This window comes from Triturus cristatus, chromosome 7, assembly GCF_964204655.1.
Source record: "Triturus cristatus chromosome 7, aTriCri1.1, whole genome shotgun sequence".
In the NCBI taxonomy this organism is placed as follows: Eukaryota; Metazoa; Chordata; class Amphibia; order Caudata; family Salamandridae; genus Triturus; species Triturus cristatus.
The window spans coordinates 737848710-737867493 of NC_140590.1; the positions used below are offsets into that span (position 1 = coordinate 737848710).

Consider the following 18784-nt stretch of genomic DNA (forward strand, 5'->3'; position numbering starts at 1 on the left):
TGTGAGACGGTTGATGGTGTCACAACAGCACCCTCCCATGCACACTGGGGATGATTTGCCAAGTGAATCGAAGTGTTGTTCAATTGCCTGGATTGAAGACTTACTATATATGTAAGTGTGTGCAGTATGTTCTTCTAACCAGTTTCACCTGGGACCTGGACGCTTGTGAACGAAACTGTTGCCAACGTGCACTCGCAAGAAACACAGCTGCTCAGTATGCTCTGCTCGTGGTGCTTCAACCCCCGGCGCCGCGTCCACCGGCGCTGATGCACTCCATGCAGAATGGAGTGCAAGGTGGGGGGTCCCTCCTTGCTGGTGGGAGCACTGTTAAAATACCCGAAGGTATCAACAAATGTAAACGGTTTAAGCCAAAGTTAACACTCTTCAAACCGGTTCATTATCCATCTTAGGAATGTTTAATGTCCGTTCCATACATTATTCAATCATGTATGCTCATCACGGTAGGCCATCAAAAGCTCTTTTGCTTGTAAAACGAACCCAATGCATTTCGGGTCATGCAATGACCCTTCGTCAGGGGTCACTCGGTGTATTCTAGAAAGTAAAATGGAAACAGGAGACTGTTCATCTTACAGCCCAACAAACTACACTGTACATACAAGTAGTACATGTGCTTATTCACGAGTCCCAAGTGAAAAGAAGTATTTGACTCTTGAAATGGTGGAGTATTAGCCATGATGTCTTATCACGTGATCGTGAATAAAGAAAAAGTGAGAGGTCAAGTACCGAGGTGTCCAACATAATGAAATGAAATGTGTCCTTTATAAAGCACAAACTGTCACTCCCAAAGGAGCCTCCTGGCGCTGCCAGATAACGAGCTTCAGCAGTAAGGAGTTGGGGTCTAGATGAGTGCAAGGCAGGACTCGTCAGATTTTCCCTAGATCCAAGTCTTTAGAACAGTGAAATGCTCAACGTGAAAATTATCGCAACAATACACGAAAACTTGATGAGTGAGCGCGATTACGTGTGCACGTTATAACGTAGTCTCTCGCCTTAAAGGCGCAATGTCAGCTGCTGTGAATGTACCCGTGTGCAATAAAATTCAAGATCACGAATAAGAAACGAAGAAATTAAAGAAGGTGTGTGTCATGTTAATGTTGTGCTTGAAAAAGCAAAAACAATGTAAAACATATGTTGAGAAAACCATATCTGGTCATATTAACATTCGAAATTAGCCATATGTCATATGGTAAAATGCATGCTGAATTTAACGTTGTGGACGCTTGTGCACATAGCCAGAGAGAGAGCTTCATCTAAAAAATAATCGAGGTCTTTCAGCTACATGTAGATAACTGACTACCTCTCTCTTTACCTCTGCCCCATCTTCTTTCCTTTTTCTGCCTCCCTCTTATCTCTCTCTCTGTATATTTCCCTCTCTCTTCGTCCTCTTTCCTACGTCTTTCAACCCATCCTCACTTCATCTACCACTCTGCTTCTTCCTCTATAATGCCATGCTACGTGTTTTAGGTCTTTCGTACAGATGGTTTTTAGATGGTTGTAGTCAAAAGATGTGGACAATATCAATACTTGCAGTGGGCTTGGGTCAGGCCGTTCCTTAGCTTTCTTGCCGCTCTCATTTGATTCCTTCTTATTGAAGTTTGCCTTCCTCTGCTTAGCTTGTCCCTTCCCTGGAGGTCACCCCTTTACCATCATTTGGACCGTATCACTTGTATCCTTCCACTGCTCTCATTCAGGGAACTACTTTGTTTTCGCACTCCGTGGGAATGTGCGTCTTTTTCTGCTATATCCCTCTCTTCCCTCTGCTCTGCTCCCCCCTTCACACCCTGCCCCTACACTTTAAATGTTTCTCTCCCATCCTACAGCGTGTTGGTTGCTTATCTTACCAATCCCCATCGGCTTCTTTTATAAACCGACTCCATCGCTTCCCCGTCCCTCCATGATCACCAGCACCAATCCTCCATCGCCTCACTCCTCTGTTGCTTCCCTGCCAATCCCTTCATTTTTTAATTACTTAAAAAAAACTTTAGAGGTGAGGCCAGGAGCTTCACTTTGTTACTGGGCCACTTCTTTCTGTAGACTATTTAAAAAAAAAATCATTTATCACTCCAAGATGACGCCCTGGAACAGTGAGTTAAAAAATAAATGGCCACTGTTTTGACTTATGCATGCACATTCATGGGAACACATTTGCATTTATATATCCTCACGCTGGGGCTGCGGTAGGATCATGCCATACATGTGCATACCTCTCCTGACACATGTGCGTAAATATATAGGCTGTGCTTATTTATTTCTATCTATTGATTTATTTATTTATTTGCCAATTCTCCTCAGCATCAACACAAAGCCTTGGCGTAGCCAAAGGAAAAAACGTATTGGCTTTTCTCAAGCTTGTTTCTACCTGTCCTCATGCCTATGTTCTTTTTGCTGTCTCCTCTTCCTTCTCCCGTAACATAATTTCCGTTTCATCCCTTTTACTTCCTCTCACTATTTCACCTCTCCCAATTACTGCCCAGGGCTGTGGGTGATAATTCACACAGCAAGTCAGAAGATGTTGAAAATGTCCTATGTTTTGGAGATGTCCCGTGTTTGGAAGATGTCCCGTGTTTGGAAGATGTCCCATGTTTTGGAGATGTCCCGTGTTTTGGAGATGTCCCGTGTTTGGAGGATGTCCCGTGTTTGGAGGATGTCCCGTGTTTGGAGGATGTCCCGTGTTTGGAAAGATGTCCCGTGTATGGAAAATGTCCCGTGTATGGAAAATATCCCGTGTATGGAAATGTCCCGTGTTTTGGAAGATCTCCTGTGTTTTGGACGATGTCCTGTGATTGGAAGATGTCCTGTGTTATGAAGATGTCCTGTGTTATGAAGATGTCCTGTGATATGAAGATGTCCTGTGTTATGAAGATGTCCTGTGATTGGAAGATGTCCTGTGTTATGAAGAGGTCCTTTGTTTTGAAGATGTGCTGTGTTTTGAAGATATCCCGTGATTTGGAGATGTCCTGCACCAGTCTCCGGGATCAGGAGGGACCCCTTCACCTAAACACACCGTCTTCAATCTCAGTAAAAAAAAAGTAAAATGATCCTGGTTCATTGAGCGTACTGGGTTTATTTATTTATTTATGTTGTTCATTTCAGCTTTCCATTTTTATTTTTTGTACGAATTAGTAAAAATTGAGTTTTCAGAGGTGGCGCAGGGGGCTGTCGTCCATAATGTGCAGAGTGCGGAGTCGGCACTCTGGGCCGCATCAGGGAACGGGCCCATTAGCGCTGAGGCAGCAGCCGCCGCCAGCAGCAAAGCAACTGGAACAGCCCGAAAAGAGGCAAAAAATCTCCATTAATTAAAGGAAGTCGTTAATGAGAGACGTTTAATCAGCCGAAGGTTCCATCCTTGCTGTCTCTTCAGCTAGCACGGAACATTTGTCTCTGAGTGGGTGTGGGTTTCGGATCCGGATTGACGTTGTAGTGTGGTGAGGCGCCCACTCCGGGGCCAAATGAGCTGCGTTACGTAGGCTGTTGTGCCATCAAAATGGCGCCCTGGCAGCTTCGGAACCCAGTAACCAATCACGATGCCTGAAGGTGAAGACAGGTGGGCGCAGAGCAGCTATCCGCATTCTGCCTCTAGCTAGCACAGTAGACTGAAACACGCCCCTCTTGCTCGAGAACGCAAAACAAAAATATATTTTTTCTGATTTTGGCTTAAATTTAGCTGAAGGATAGAAGTAAAAACACAGAGTGTATCTTTTTTACTCAGCAGCGTGTTTCATACACTGTGGTCAAGGTGGGGGTGATGTGTAGGCGGGGTTCACTAAGACGCATTCCACATTCAAATTTCCATAAGAAAAGTTCTTGTGTCCCTGCAGCAAAAATACTCTGGATGCGATGCCTGCACCTCGAACTTCGATCAGAAGGTAGGCAGTTCCCTTGAGTGTTCGGTGTCAACCCGTTCACTGTTTGGTGAAAAATAATATTAAGAATAATTTTGTAGCTAGCTTGGTAATTTAGTCTTCAAACTGATTCACAAACCGAACTTTGAATCTGAGTTCGGAGCCTGATTATCTGAAATAAGCTGAATATTTCAACGGTGGTGCCAGCTCTGCGGTTCCCCAGCACGCTTTTACTTGACAAAGCGTGCTTTGAAATTGTTTTTGAGTTGTGGGAGGATGAGGCGAGCACACCCCAACCCTAGACTGGACCAGGGACGTTTAGTCCAATAAGGCCGACGTTATTAACAAACGTACCTTTTCCCCTTGGGTTAGCCAACTCGGCCTTCCCTACAGAGGAGGCTGTGTAATAACAGAGGACCCTTCAGGCTCTTCGCATGGTCATCTGTCCCTTCGTCCGTTGACTTTTGATGAGGTCGAAGGCTTATGTGAGTCTCCACCTGTAAGGTTAAGGTGTCACTTCTGTCCCTTTCTTGGGTGCGAGAGGCCCCTTGGGTTTACCTATTGCAGTGGTCTTTGAACTTTTAAAGACCGCCACTAGTGAAAAACTAAAAATCACTCGCCCCCTCTACATAATTTTTCACAAATATTTTCTTAAATTGGCAATGTTTAAATAGGTCTAAACTTAGTTAAACATGGCGGCGAAATTCTGTCACCCCTTAAAAAAATGCAATCAAATACATGATTGCCAAACATACTATTCTAGTTAGGCATGCCTTTCTAACGTGTAAATGTATCCACAGTGTGATTGTTAGAAATGGGGTGGGAGTTTTGAAGAATATTTGCTGTCCTTCCATTTGAAACATACTCTCTGGTAGGATGTACATGACAAATAATGTTTCAGTATGAGAGGCGAGGGAACTTCTTGTTTGCCTTTGTGTAAAGTTTCACACCTTCCAGGATTTTCTTTAATTTGCATGTGTTTTGCTCTTTTATCGATTTGTCTCTCCGTCAGGGACTGTGAGTGTCTGTTTCAGGGTATTGCCCTTGTTCATACTTAAAGCGGAGTTGTGCCCTTTCGTCCTGAGGACCTTTGTACCCGTGCTCTGTGTATCTGTATTCCAAGACCCTGTGTGCCCTTCACTTGTATCCCTATGTCCCTAGAGCATATGCCCAGTAACCTTGGCTTTGTGTCCCTGCAGCGACTGTCCCTAAGTCTCTGTTTGTCCGGTGTCCCTGTATACACTGCCATTGCGCCCCTGTTTCCACCTCCCTTACGGCTGTACATTGATTGATTGACTGATTTTAAATTTATAAAGCGCAGCAATTACCCAAAGGCATCAAGGCGCTATAGATCACCATCCGGAAAAACCCACTATTACTCCAGAAACAGAAGGTAACTACAAGGAGAATAAACTTCTCTTAAGAGCCTTCCTGAGGGGCAAGAGATGAGGGATGGCCCTTATGTTTTGTGGAAGGGTCTTCCGGAGTTTGCTCGTGGCCGTAGAAAACACTCTTATCACCCCATTTATTTCTTTTGGTTCTCGGTACCGTGAGCTGTAGTTGAAGTGAAGAACAAAGGAGTCTACCTGGGAGATACCAGCCAAACATTGTTTTCAATCTTGTTGGGTATAGGAGGTGAAGGGCGTTGTGTACCATGTAGAGAGATTTAAAGCTGATGGGCTTGTTAATTGTGAGCCAGTGAAGGGTCTCCAGTCCTGTCACAGCAGACTGACCCCTGGGTATGTCCAGAACAAGTCTCGGCAACGCATTCTGCACCACCTGGAGTCTATCTGCCTGTTCTTATTTGAGTCCAGATACAGTGAGTTGCAGTAATCAAGTCTGGACATTACCAGGGCGAGGGCGACCTGCTTACGAGCAGACCGCTGGAGGAATGGGAACATTTTGTTAAGCATCCTTATAATCCAGGTGCAGGTGGTCATAGTACGATTTATTTGGACATTAAAATTGAGTTCAGTGTCTATCAGTATTCCAGGGTTCTTGGCCTTTTTTCCCCGGGGTAGGACAGGTTCCTAAGGAGTGTGGCGCGCAGCTACTGTTCCAGCTTGATGGCCTTGGGCCAAAGATCATCACTTCTGTCTTTTACCCGTTAAGTTTTAGAAAATTACATGCCATCCATTCTGCCACTTTGGTCATGCAGCGTAAGACATTCTCTGCTATTTAGCATGAGTTCTTGGGGATTGACATCATGATCTGAGTGTCGTCTGCATACAACACTATCCACATTGGCTTTGTCTCCATGTGATCCTGGGCACCAAGTCATTGTTGATACTCAATGTGTCCCCACGCTCTGTGCTTGTGTTTATCCAGACCTTTCTCATTGCTCCCTGGCCTCATGTCCAGGTGTCCCTATGCGCCCGATCACGTGTCCCTGCCGTCCCTCACTAATATACCTGTTCACTCAAGACACCTCTGCCAAGGTCCAGCCGCTTCAACTAGCGCCTTGCATCGCCTTTGTGGTCGCTGCTGTGGACATAATGCTTAATATCCTGTCTCATTTGGTAAATGAAAACCATGCCTCATTAATAACGATAATATCTTTTAATGAAAATGCGGAAAACGTGGATCAAAATATTCCGCTGTGGACGATTAATTAACCATTTCTAGGATATGGAGCGTGAGCAGGCCTGGCAATTTTCCCATGGTAATCAAAGAAGGCAATTATTAATTAAGTGATTCCTACCCCGGTTATTAAAAAGTTATAGCGCCTATTACTTGAGGGCTAATTTTATTAAACCTTTTAAAAAATAATCTGCAGATGCAGTGGGTCTATCTATCTCTGTTACATTGTGTGGGGTCGGTGCACTGCTGGAGCACTGTAAGGAGTTTGTTTGACACAAGCCATCTCCTACTATACCAGTGTCAGCATTTATTGTCGGATGTGTGGGGTTGCTCTGCAGTGTTAATGTTTGCAGATGAATATGTGAGGGTACTTTGCAGTCAGTAGCCAGATCAATGAGGACATTTTCTGGTGCTGATGTTTACAGCTGCATCTCTGAGGATACGTGTCAGTGTTTCCAACTGAATATGTGAGGTTACAGCCAGTGTCAGTTTACACCTGGAGGTTTGAGGGTACTTTCTAATGTTAGTGTTTGCATCCGGGTGAATGAGGACATTTTTGTGTGCTAATGTTTAGAACTGCATCTCTGAGGCTACACTCTGGTGTCCACGTCTACAACTGAATGTGTGAGGTTACTCCCAGTTTCAGTTTACAGCTGGGGGTTTGAGGGTATTTTCCTGTGTTTGCATCCAGATGAATGACAACATTTTCTAGTTCTAATGGTACACTGCATCTCCGAGGCTACACTTTGGTGTGAAATGTTTACAACTGAAATTGTGAGGTAACTCTGTGTCAGTTTACAGCTGGAGGTTTGAGGGTACTGTAGTGTCATGTGATCATGTGCACTAGGACCCTTGGTGGCCTCAGTGGACTCTTTACATAGTTACGTCATCAATTGGGAGGTATCTGTATGCGTCTGGGTGTGGTCAATAAAGTTTATGACGTAGTGCGTTCTGTTAACCGTTGCATGTTGAAGAATACAGACATGTGTTACACAGCTCTGTATGTGGCGTGTTCATTTGTGTGTTCTAGGGCTGGGGAGGACGCAATAGGTACTTTCCAGTGTTTGCATCCAGCTGAATGAGGATATTTTCTCGTGCTAATGTTTACATCTGCATCTCTGAGGCTACTCTCTGGTGTCAATGTTTACAACTGAATGTGCCGGGGTACTTGGTGTCAGGTTACAGCTGGAGGTTCTAGGAAACTTTCTAGTGTCAGTGTTTTCATCCAGATGATTGAGGACATTTTCTAGTGCTAATGTTTACAGCTGCATCTCTGAGGCTGCGCTCTTGTGTCAATGTTTACAACTGAATGTGAATGTGTGGGGTTACTCCCAGTGTAAGTTTACAGCTGGATGTTTGAGGGTATTTTCCATTGTTTGCAGCCAAATGCATGAGGACATTTTCTAGTGCTAATGTTTACAACGGCATCTCTGAGGCTACACTCTGGTGGCAACATTTGCAACTGAATGTATGAAGTTACTCGCAGTGTCAATAGACAGCTAAAGGTTTGAGGGTACACTCCTATGTTAGTGCTTACATCTAGATGCATGAGGATGTATTCAAATACTAATATATACTGCTGAATTTGTGAGGTTACACTGTAGTGACAAGGTTTACAGCAGAACATGTGAGGTTACTCTCCATTGTCAGTGTTTACAGCTGGATGTCTAAGGATATTGTTGGGAGTCCATGTTAACAGTGGAATCACGAGATACACTCCAGTGTCCATGTCTTCAGCTGAATGTGTGAGATAACTGTCCAGTTTCATTGTTTACAGCTATGTGTTTGGTTAGTTTGTGTTTAGAACTGGATATGCAAGGCTACTCTCAGAGTATTAATGCTTACAAGTGAATCTGTGAGGTTACTATCTAGTCTTATTGTTTACAGCTGTGTGTGTGGTTATTTTCAGTTTTTAGAGCTGGATATGTGAGGCTACCCTCAGAGTCAGTGCTTAGAGGTAAATGTATGAGGTTACTCTCCAGTCTCATTGTTTACAACTATGCGTGTGGTTAGTTTCAGTGTTTAGAGCTCGATATGCGATGCTACTCTAATCAATGCTTACATGTGAATCTGTGAGGTTACTCTCCAGTCTAATTGTTTACAGTTATGCGTGTGGTTAGTTTCAGTGTTTGGATCTCGATATGGGATGCTATGCTCAGACTGTCAATGTGTACAGGTGAATCTGTGCGGTTACTCTACAGTCTCATTGTTTACAGCTGTGTGTGTGGTTAGTTTCAGTGTTTAGAGCTGGATATGTGAGGCTACTCTGAGAGTCAGTGCTTACAGGTAAATGTATGAGGTTACTCTCCAGTTGCATTGTTTACAGCTGTGTGTGGTTAGTTTCAGTGCTTAGAGCTGGATATGTGTGGCTACTCTGAGTGTCAATGGTCACAGATGAATCTGTGAGGATACTTTCCAGTCTCATTGTTTACAGCTATGCTTGTGGTTAGTTTCAGTATGGTGAATGTGTGAGGTTATCCAGTCTTATTGTTTACAGCTGTGTGTGGTTAGTTTCAGTGCTTAGAGCTGGTTATGTGAGATTACTCTCAGAAAGTCAGTGCTTACAAGTAAATCTGTGAGGTTACTCTCCAGTTTCATTGTTTACAGCTATGTGTTTGGTTAGTTTGTGTTTAGAGCTGAATATGCAAGACTACTCTCAGAGAGTCAGTGCTTACAGGTGAATCTGTAAGGTTACTCACCAGTCTCATTTGTTTAGAGCAATGCGTGTGGTTAGTTTCAGTGCTTAGAGCTGGATATGTGAGGCTATTCTGAGTGTCAATACTCACAGGTGAATCTGTGAGGTTACTCCTGGAGAGTCGGTGCTTACAGATTAATCTGTGAGGTTACTTTCCAGTCTAATTGTTTACAGCTATGGGTGTGGTTAGTTTCAGTGTGGTCAATCTGTGAGGTTACTTTCGCAGAGTCAGTGCTTACAGGTCAATCTGTGAGGTTACTTTCCGGTCTCATTGTTTACAGCTATGGGTGTGGTTAGTTTCAGTGTTTAGAGCTGGATATGTGAGGCTACTCTCAGAGAGTCAGTACTTGCAGGTAAATGTATGAGGTTACTCTCCAGTTGCATTGTTTACAGCTGTGTGTGGTTAGTTTCAGTGCTTAGAGCTGGATATGTGTGGCTACTCTGAGTGTCAATGGTCACAGGTGAATCTGTGAGGATACTCTCCAGTCTCATTGTTTACAGCTGTGTGTGGTTAGTTTCAGTATCGTGAATCTCTGAGATTATCCAGTTTTATTGTTTACAGCTGTGTGTGGTTATTTTCAGTGTTTAGCGCTAGATATGTGAGGGTATTCTCAGAGTGTCAATGCTTACAAGTGAATCTGTGAGGTTACTCTCCAGTTTCATTGTTTACAGCTATGTGTTTGGTTAGTTTGTGTTTAGAGCTGAATATGCAAGGCCACTCTGAGTCCGTGCTTACAGGTGAATCTGTAAGGTTACTCTCCAGTCTTATTTGTTTACAGCAATGTGTTTGGTTAGTTTCAGTGCTTAGAGCTGGATATGTGGGGCTATTCTGAGTGTCAGTACTCACAGGTGAATCTGTGAGGATACTCTCCAGTCTCATTGTTTACAGCTTTGTTTGTGGTTAGTTTCAGTGCTTAGAGCTGGATATGTGAGGCTATTCTCTGAGAATCAATGCTTACAGGTGGATCTGTGAGGTTGCTTTCCAGTCTCCTTGTTTACAGCTATGTGTGTGGTTAGTTTCGGTATGGTCAATCTGTGAGGTTACTCCCGGAGAGTCAGTGCTTACAGGTGAATCTGTGAGGTTACTTTCCAGTCTCATTGTTTACAGCTGTGTGTGCGGTTAGTTTCAGTGTTTAGAGCTGGATATGTGAGGTTACTCTCAGAGAGTCAGTGCTTACAGGTGAATCTGTGAGGTTGCTTTCCAGTCTAATTGTTTACAGCTATGGGTGTGGTTAGTTTCAGTGTGGTCAATCTGTGAGGTTACTTTCGCAGAGTCAGTGCTTACAGGTGAATCTGTGAGGTTACTTTCCGGTCTCATTGTTTACAGCTATGGATGTGGTTAGTTTCAGTGTTTAGAGCTGGATATGTGAGGCTACCCTCAGAGAGTCAGTGCTTACTGGTAAATGTATGAGGTTACTCTCCAGTCTCATTGTTTACAGCTGTGCGTGGTAGACCAATCTCTTCTTCCATTTCATTTTACTATACTTTTTATTCACTTTTCAAATTGTAACCTTTATTGTCTTTGCTTGTAAAAATAAATAAAGACAATGAGCACTTGCCAAAGTTAGACCTATTGCGTTTGCAAACGATTGTTTCATTTTTACTGCTCCCCTTGTCATCACCACTCGACCAGCAGCAGCCTCTTGGCATCTGCTTGTTCTCCTGCATGGTGTTTCCCTATATTACATCAAGTGACACACTGAAAGTCTCAGAACACTAGGTCAGGATGTGTGATGGTGTCATATGTAGTGCTGTTTCCCTGCGATCCCTCAAATTACATACAGTAGTAGAATTCACCAGACTGTTGATCTGGATGTGTGAAGTATTTTCCAAATCGTGCTGTTCCATTGTGTTCCATTGAGTGATACAGTTTATACTGGAATTATTCAGACTTTGGGCCTGGGTTGGTGATGGCTTACATGCAGATGGTTGTTTCCCTCTGTTCTCTCAAAAGAATAGGCCTAGAGTTTGCAGAGTTTTACTCTGCGGAACTTCGTGAAGTGCTGGTAAAACTCTGCCACACTCCGCGGAGTTCCGCCAGCTGCAGAGTCTGTTAAGTCACGCCGCTCGCATGCGCTGCTCTCGCCATGCGAGGGCTTCTTTAATCAATACGGTTCCAGAAGTTCACTTTGCGCTCCGCCCGTGTTTCCCCTTGGTGGGCATCACTTTGCGTCACCTATTATGCTAAACAGGGTGTTATGATTGGCCTGGAGGCATTTTTGTCCCTCCTGGTTACCAGCTTGTCCACTTTTTTCCCCGCCCACCTGGACTGGATCGTTTACTTGCGGCTTCACACACTCTCCTTTAAAAGGCCGTAAGCACTCTTTTATTTTCATTTTGAGCCCGGTCCGCTTTGGCTGTGTTTGTTTCTTTCAGAGCGGCCCGCTTTGGCTGGGCTTGTTTTCACTGCCTCTCTCACGTCTCGTTAGCCCCCTCCTCACATTCCATCCATTACCCACTTATAGCCCCCTCTTCACATTCCGTCCATTGTCCCCTCCTCACATTCCGTCCATTGCTCCCCCAGGTCCCTTCTTCACAATCGTCCATTGCCTCTCTCTAGCCTCCTCCTCAGATTCCATCTATTGTTTCCCTCTATCTGCAGCTGTTCCTCGGTCGGACTCTGCCTCACATTGTCGATCAGTCTGTGACTGGGCTTCAGCGTGGGAAACCCCTGGAAGCTTCAGACCCGTCCATTCACGTGCAGACTGAGTGGGGGGAGGGGGGTTCCGAGGTATGCGGGAATGTGTACAGGGGCAGAGGCAGAGTGCGTGGTTTAATGTGTGACCACGTGAGAAGTGGACACGTCTTGTCACTGAAAATTATGTGTCTGTGCGAACTTGAGTGAGGTGTTGCGTGTGCACATTACACTAGTGCTGTTCCCCACTGTGTGCACAAACAGGCCTCTGAATATTGTTCATTCAGCTTCATGTAGAGTGGAAAAAAGTCCGCATCACGGTAAAGTGTGGAAGAGTATATAGTAATCATACTGTTAAATACGACCGAATCGTAATAGAAGATGTGGGAGAGTGTGGCCTAGCGGGTGGAGCTGCTGATTTTGGAGCTGGGAAAACCAGCTTAGAGTCTGGGCATGGCCTAAACATCCTGTGATTCTGAGCAAATCACGTATTCTCCCCGTGATTACAAAAAATGAATGTGTCCTGGTGTAATGTAACTGGTGCTCGTGTAAAGCCTCCAAGATCTTCGGCTCGAGTTCGATCTATGTAAAACAGTGAAAAAACAGCCACACGGCTGCAGCTGTGAGAATCACCAAAGCACCCAGTCCTCCCTGAAATCAGAATTCATTGGTGTGTGAAATCTGCGCTTCAGAGAACCTTCGAGAGGTGTCAGCCGTGTGGAGGGGTCAGAGAGGGAGGGTCACAGGAGTCACTGCAGCACCATTAACACCTGAGGCTGATTTATAAGGGAGATTTATAAGGGAGAGGCAGACCTGTGTCCCAGCCATGTTTATTAACAGGATGAATGTCATGGTGTACAATATCTATGCGTGTAAATATAAAAAGTGCTGCATGCAGCACCTCGAACCCCAAGAATGCCTATGCACCTGTGCCACCCTCACTTCCGCCAGCACTCTGCGTGATCAGTGCCCGCCCGCCTCTCTGTGATGTCAGACCTCCCTCGTGTATGAAAGTGTCCTGCAGGGGTGTATCAGGTCTCCCAGCTGTGTGTGGGGTACACCCACACACTTACACGAGACAACAATCAGTTTAACTCGGACACCTGGTCCCCGAGGAGGTGAAGCAAACTCATACATTGTGCGTGGAGCTCTCTCAGTACATATTAATAATATCAGCAACATGCTTTCTCATAGCGCTTCATACTGTGTTTCTGCAGATTCTAGGTGCTTTAACTAACAAGTGGTGGTACCTTTATTCCCTCACGGTACCCCCTTGGTGAATTGTGCACAAATCTCAGCTATACAAATGAAAACATTGAGAAGAACTGTTAATATTGAAAGTCTCTTTATTGAGCTCTGTCATTGAACAAGTCAAATTTCCACAGATTGCAACTAGTCCCTTAATAAAGGAGAACCGTGAACAATGACAAGACCCAATGTCACATACATGTCACAGCAGAGACACAGGATAACAAGCATTTGCAATGCAATAGGTCTCACATTTATGCGTGTTTAAACTATTGGCATTGTAAATGAGAATGCCTTTTATTTATGTTTGAAAAACAAAAATAAGAGTCATTGTCATTTGTAATGTCAATGCGAGACCTATTGCATTGCAAATGCTTGTTTAATATCGAAGGCAATTTACTGGCTCACCCACCTCCAGGAGATTGTGCCCTACTTCCTGTTTTGTGACTGCGCTGTTGTACAGCGGCACCACCGCTGGGGGCGCTGACACTACACAGACTGTGATGGATGTAGCCCATGCTGTTGGGTCACAGGAGCAAGTCTTAGGAGCAGATGCATGTCTTCTGACGGGTTTTAAACCTTTGTAAGGACAGTTGAGGACAGACCCGTCTCGGAATGAGAGAGCAGACAGTATCCCTGCTTCGAGATTTAATTAGGATAGGGTGACCTCTAAACATAATAGCTCCGTGAGGAAGATTGCACCGCAAGGCACGAGTGGTAATGTTATGTTAATTGCCACCAAGACGGGGATGGTTTGGCTTCTTGTCGGTGTTGTCTGGCCGCCAGCAAGGCTTTCCCTGTATGGGAGGCTTTGCGGGAGTGTGTATTTGTATGTGGTCTCCCAGAGTGCTTTGCGCTGGTTAGCTCAGTGCTGTCCAAACGAAAACACCGGAATTGTACGGTAATAAACATTATTCCGTGTAAATGTAGCAGAGTAAATCTGCCTCTCAGCACCCTTACACCTTTAATCTATTGCTTTCAACCAATGTGGTTAATTCAGTGCTTAATTTGTGCTGGTAACGCTCATTTTGTGGACCAGTGCCTATTTTTCATCATCAAATTTTGACCCAGAGCAAGAGAGAAAAAGGCAGGCAATGGAGAAAGAAGGAAAAGGAAGAAGGATATTTAAACATTGACAAAGGGAGAAAGCAAGCATGAAGCGAACTGAGTTTAAGAGTGAGATAAAGAGAAAGGAAGTGTAGAAAGGTGGAAGAAAGAGGCATAGTGCAGCCTCAAGATGTAGCTGGAGAGGTGGGCGTGCCCTTCCAACCTTGAGCCTGGTCTGAGCAAGACGCTTGGCTCTGGCTCAGATCAGGGTCCTTTTAGACCCCCTAGCCCAAAATGAGGCGAGCCTGGTCCCTTCCACAGTGACCTTTAACCTCCTGGGGTCTCCAACTAATCCTGCTCCGCAGGACAAAGTGCATTGGGTGCTGCATTACACCAACACCACAGTGGCCATGTTTACACTCTTTCTCTGATATGTATCTCACATCCTATTGCCGCCAACAGATGTGAGATACATTTCAGACAAAGTGTCTTCAGTTGCTTCTAGATGCCGACTTTGGAACTGGGGAACGAGGTTCGAGTCTCAGCGTTGGTTCAACATACTGTGATTCTAAGCAAACCACTTAATCTCCCCCTGCCAAAAAAACATCAATTTAAGCTTGTGTTATGCAACTGGTGCTCATGCAAAGCATTTGATTACATTCAGGTCGATAAATAAAACTGCAAAAAATATGTTAAAGACGTCTTCTATTTTTTTTTAACTGTTTCATCTGTAGCACCTTGTAAAGTACACAAAATGTACATCTCTACCCTAAACATCTATACAGCAATTGGTAAAGGCATGATCAATTAATTTGGTATAGGGGGAACAGTAGACCTTTTCACTAATCACAACGCCATTGTGTGAATTGGCAAAGTAAAAATCAAAATTGAGAGGGGAAGTGCAGAAATATGTCTGCATCATTTGTTTAATATTCTCCAGTCCAGATGAGATTTGGCAGGTTCCGATGTGTTCTTGTAAATTTTGATTTCTTGAATTTCGGATTCCCATGCCGATCGCCATGAAGGTCCCAAATGTTCCACTATCCTGCACCATCGGTTTTCCGAGCCCCACCCCTCAGCTTGCATGCTTTCATGGGAACACACAAGTAAACTTCTCAGGAGACCCATTAAATAGGTATCAGACCTAGAACATTAGTGGCGGCCTGTTAGGCATGAAAGTGTCCCGCAGTGGGGGCCTGCTGCCAATCCAACCGTACATCCCATCACAAAACCACTCTTGACTCTATCAAAACAGCGGGGCCCTGACTGCCCGTACGATAGTACGGCCACAGGCATATGTACCTTCCCTGAATTCGCCTTAATGTTCCAAAGATGTCTTCAACATGTACTGCCCCTTCTAGACCAGGGAGGCCAGACTTCAACGATTGCAATCAAGCTGTCTGGACCCCAAGCCCCAAGGTAGCTCCTGACCTACAAAGCCACATCAGGCTCTTTGAGTGCAGCGAGAGTACATGCAGGGCTGGCCTTGGATAATATGGCGTCTTGGGCGATTTTAGTGAGCGGGGTGGGGCTTTCAATTTCACAAAAGGTCCTCTCTCCTCGTCTTCACCGGAACTATCTATTCAGGTGCAAAATTAAAGATGGGAGGCCATGGAAGGGGGCAATAGGAGAAGGAAGGGAGAGACAGTGAAAAGCTCCATTACTTTTATTTTTACTTTTTTGTTCTAATTTACTTTCAGGAATTGATTGTAACTTGTTTTTATTATGGCGCCAAATAACACAGTTTGCTTTTTTCTGAGCAGTAACAAGTAACTTGATTTTCCTTTTCCTAATTTAACTGAGCTCAGTTGGTGGTATTTGAAAGTGTGAAAATCTGAGTTAGCCATTGTTGCCTTGCCCACCTCTACTCTTTGTGCACTAGTTGTTTCCACTTCATGTTTAAAAACATTCAATAAGTGCTTCACACTGCAGAGGTATCTGATGTACTAGCTGAAAAGGTTCTGCATGCTAAAGAAATGTCGTTGTTTGAATTTTGAAGAGATTTCAACATATGTTACGTGATGTTTGTTGCACAATCTACAAGGTAAATCATTTTAGGGCTCGGCTCGTGCATGGGGTGTTAGAGCCCAGACAGACCCTTGGTCGGCTCTCCCTGTTCATTTCTTGTCTCGCCCACCTCTATGTAGCAGCATTGCTATTTTCTGTCCCTGGCTCCTAAGAACATCCTTAGGTTCCTGTACAAATTAAGCTCTTGTTCATTACTAGCTATATCATCATTTGGGGGTTCCATATTGACAGCAACACCCTGTGCTCATCTTGATTCCTGCGAAATGTGGCCCTCACGCACCTCTAGCCGTTTCACCATGGGGCGCCCGCTAGTCAATGGCACAATTATTTTATTGTGACTGACTTTATTACATCACAACTCTTTGCGTTTTTAATGTCTTAACAGGCTTTTAATTAACACTTTTAAAAAAATCAATACGCCTACCACTTTTTTTGTTAATTATTTCCCCCCGATGTTTTTACTGCAAACACCAAACAACAGATAACTCCAGTGGGCATCACTGCCCACCCCAACCGCCACAGTACAGCCACGTCTTTCACCGTCGGCCATGATTCATTTCAAACTGGACCTGGACAAAAGCACCCGCAATGATTCCCTGCGATTATGAAATAACATTTTCGACAGACCACTTGTGCCGAAATGTTATGTGACTGGTGCAAAATGTTGCTGGTCGGTTTTGGAAAAAGGCGGTGCCAAGCTGCAAAGCCTATTGCCTGATTGCCTATGTTCACTCCTTTCACAACCCCTCTTGTCCAGGAGGGACAGTCAGTAAACTAAAATTATGTGTTTTTTGCCACAAAATGTGGACTCTGCTACTCGAGTCCCAGATAATTAAAGTATGTGCGTGGCGCTGCACAGGTGTGGTTAAACTTAATACTGACGCAGGACGTAGTGCCAGCTGTCTGCGTCATCTATAGTCAGTTCTTCCTGAAGTGTGGACGCTAACTTAATATTCCATAGAGAAGGCATTGAAAGTGCACTGGTGTTCAATGTTGTTAGATATTTTTGTGGTTTTAGGCACACTTTTAGCCACCCGTTGCTGGTTTATTGTTGTTATCTTCATTCTTCGAATAGCTGCAAGGTATTCGTGAAGAAGGCACGGCGGCAAGCGCTATATAAAACAATTTAATGTTAATAAATATAGTCTCCTGGGCACATCCGGACTTGTGTGGTTAGCTGCCATCATTCAACTCAAGAGAATACATGATAAATTCATATCGCACGTGAGTCTTTATTGACTACTAAAAGTAGGCCGAGAAAGAAAGACCATGTCCCAGGAGAGCTTTGCTACGTCATAAAGTGGCACATGCACAAATAAGGAGCTTGTTTGCGGATTGTGAGGCACGGTCATATTTCATGGTGAAGGCTGCTGCCACGGGAGACTTGTAGCTTTTCAGGCGTTCTCTTCTATACACTGCCCTGCCGTTACTTCTCCAGGCCTTATCCCTCGCACACTACCAGGCTGTTGACTCCCTGCCCAATAACTAGTTTACTAGGACATCTGGATGACAAACAATAGCTTATCCTTGTCTGTTTTTGCCACACTTATCCCAGTCGTTGCTTCGCCTCAAAATAGTGCCAAACAGTTGGTTAACGGATGTATGACGTTACAACGCGTGCTGTTACAACGCATGCTGTTACAACGAAACTGTTACAACGCAAGTGGATTTACAATGCATGCCATTACAACGCAAGTCTTTACATCGACTTGCGCTAGATGGCGTGCTAACATTAGAAAAGTGTAATTTACTATTCCAACTCCAGTCCACTTAACAGTAGGGAAGGTGTTGGGATAGTAAACTACACTATTTGTAATGTTAGCACGCCATCTAGCGCAAGTCGATTTAAAGACTTGCGTTGTAATGGCATGCGTTGTAAATCCACTTGCGTTGTAACAGTTTCGTTGTAATGGTAGTGCGTTGTAAAAGTTGCGTTGTAAAGGTTGTTCCCCTTGGTTAACTAACCAGTTGGAACCTAACTGATTATTCATGTTTCTTCGCAATTCTGTATCCAACAGAGGCGCAACTAGAGCCAAATTTCGGGGGGGGGCTAAGCAAAAATTTCGGGTGGGGCTGAATCTTTAAACAGTAGGCAGAGTGGCGCTGATTTCGGGGGTGGGGGCACTGAATCTAGGCAGAGTGGAGCTGCAGGGGCTCTTAGAAGGGGTGAAACAACAGCGAGGCCTCATTAACATGCAAATGGTCTTTTTAAAGACCTGTGAAGTGCTCGGGCGCGGCTTTGTGTCTGCCCGGGAAGCGGTCTCATCCCGGCTGCCACACACGACGGGGGGGGGGGCTGAAGCCCTTTGAGTTCAATAGGTGTTGCGCGCCTGGTATCCAACAACTGGTTTTATATACTTTCTCTGCAACATGTTGTCAAGCTTTAGTTGTCGAATACTTCTCATTAAGACTTTCTCACCACTACAATGTCAAACTGCTATTTGGGTCTTCCCCACGGCCCAATGGTTGGTTATGTCGGTCTTTTCCATAGTAAACGCCCCGCTGCTTGGTTATTTACATCTTCCAAACAGCACAGCGCCCAGTGGTTAGTTATCTAGGTCTTTCCTACAGCACACTGCCCAATGGTTGGTTATATAGGTATTCCCCTTAACGCACTCCCCATGAATTGGTTATCCGGGCAGCTCCCAACGAATGGGTAGCTAGTGTATCTCCTCAACTCACTCCCTT

General features: G+C 44.6%; 1 protein-coding gene and 1 pseudogene across 7 annotated transcripts in view; one reads left to right on the top strand and one right to left on the bottom strand.

Moving 5' to 3' along the window:
• RBFOX3 (RNA binding fox-1 homolog 3) overlaps positions 1–18784 on the top strand; it is a 2040484-nt gene that overhangs the window by 1846690 nt on the left and 175010 nt on the right. The window lies entirely within an intron of this gene.
• Positions 14838–15364, bottom strand: LOC146810448 (uncharacterized; annotated as a pseudogene).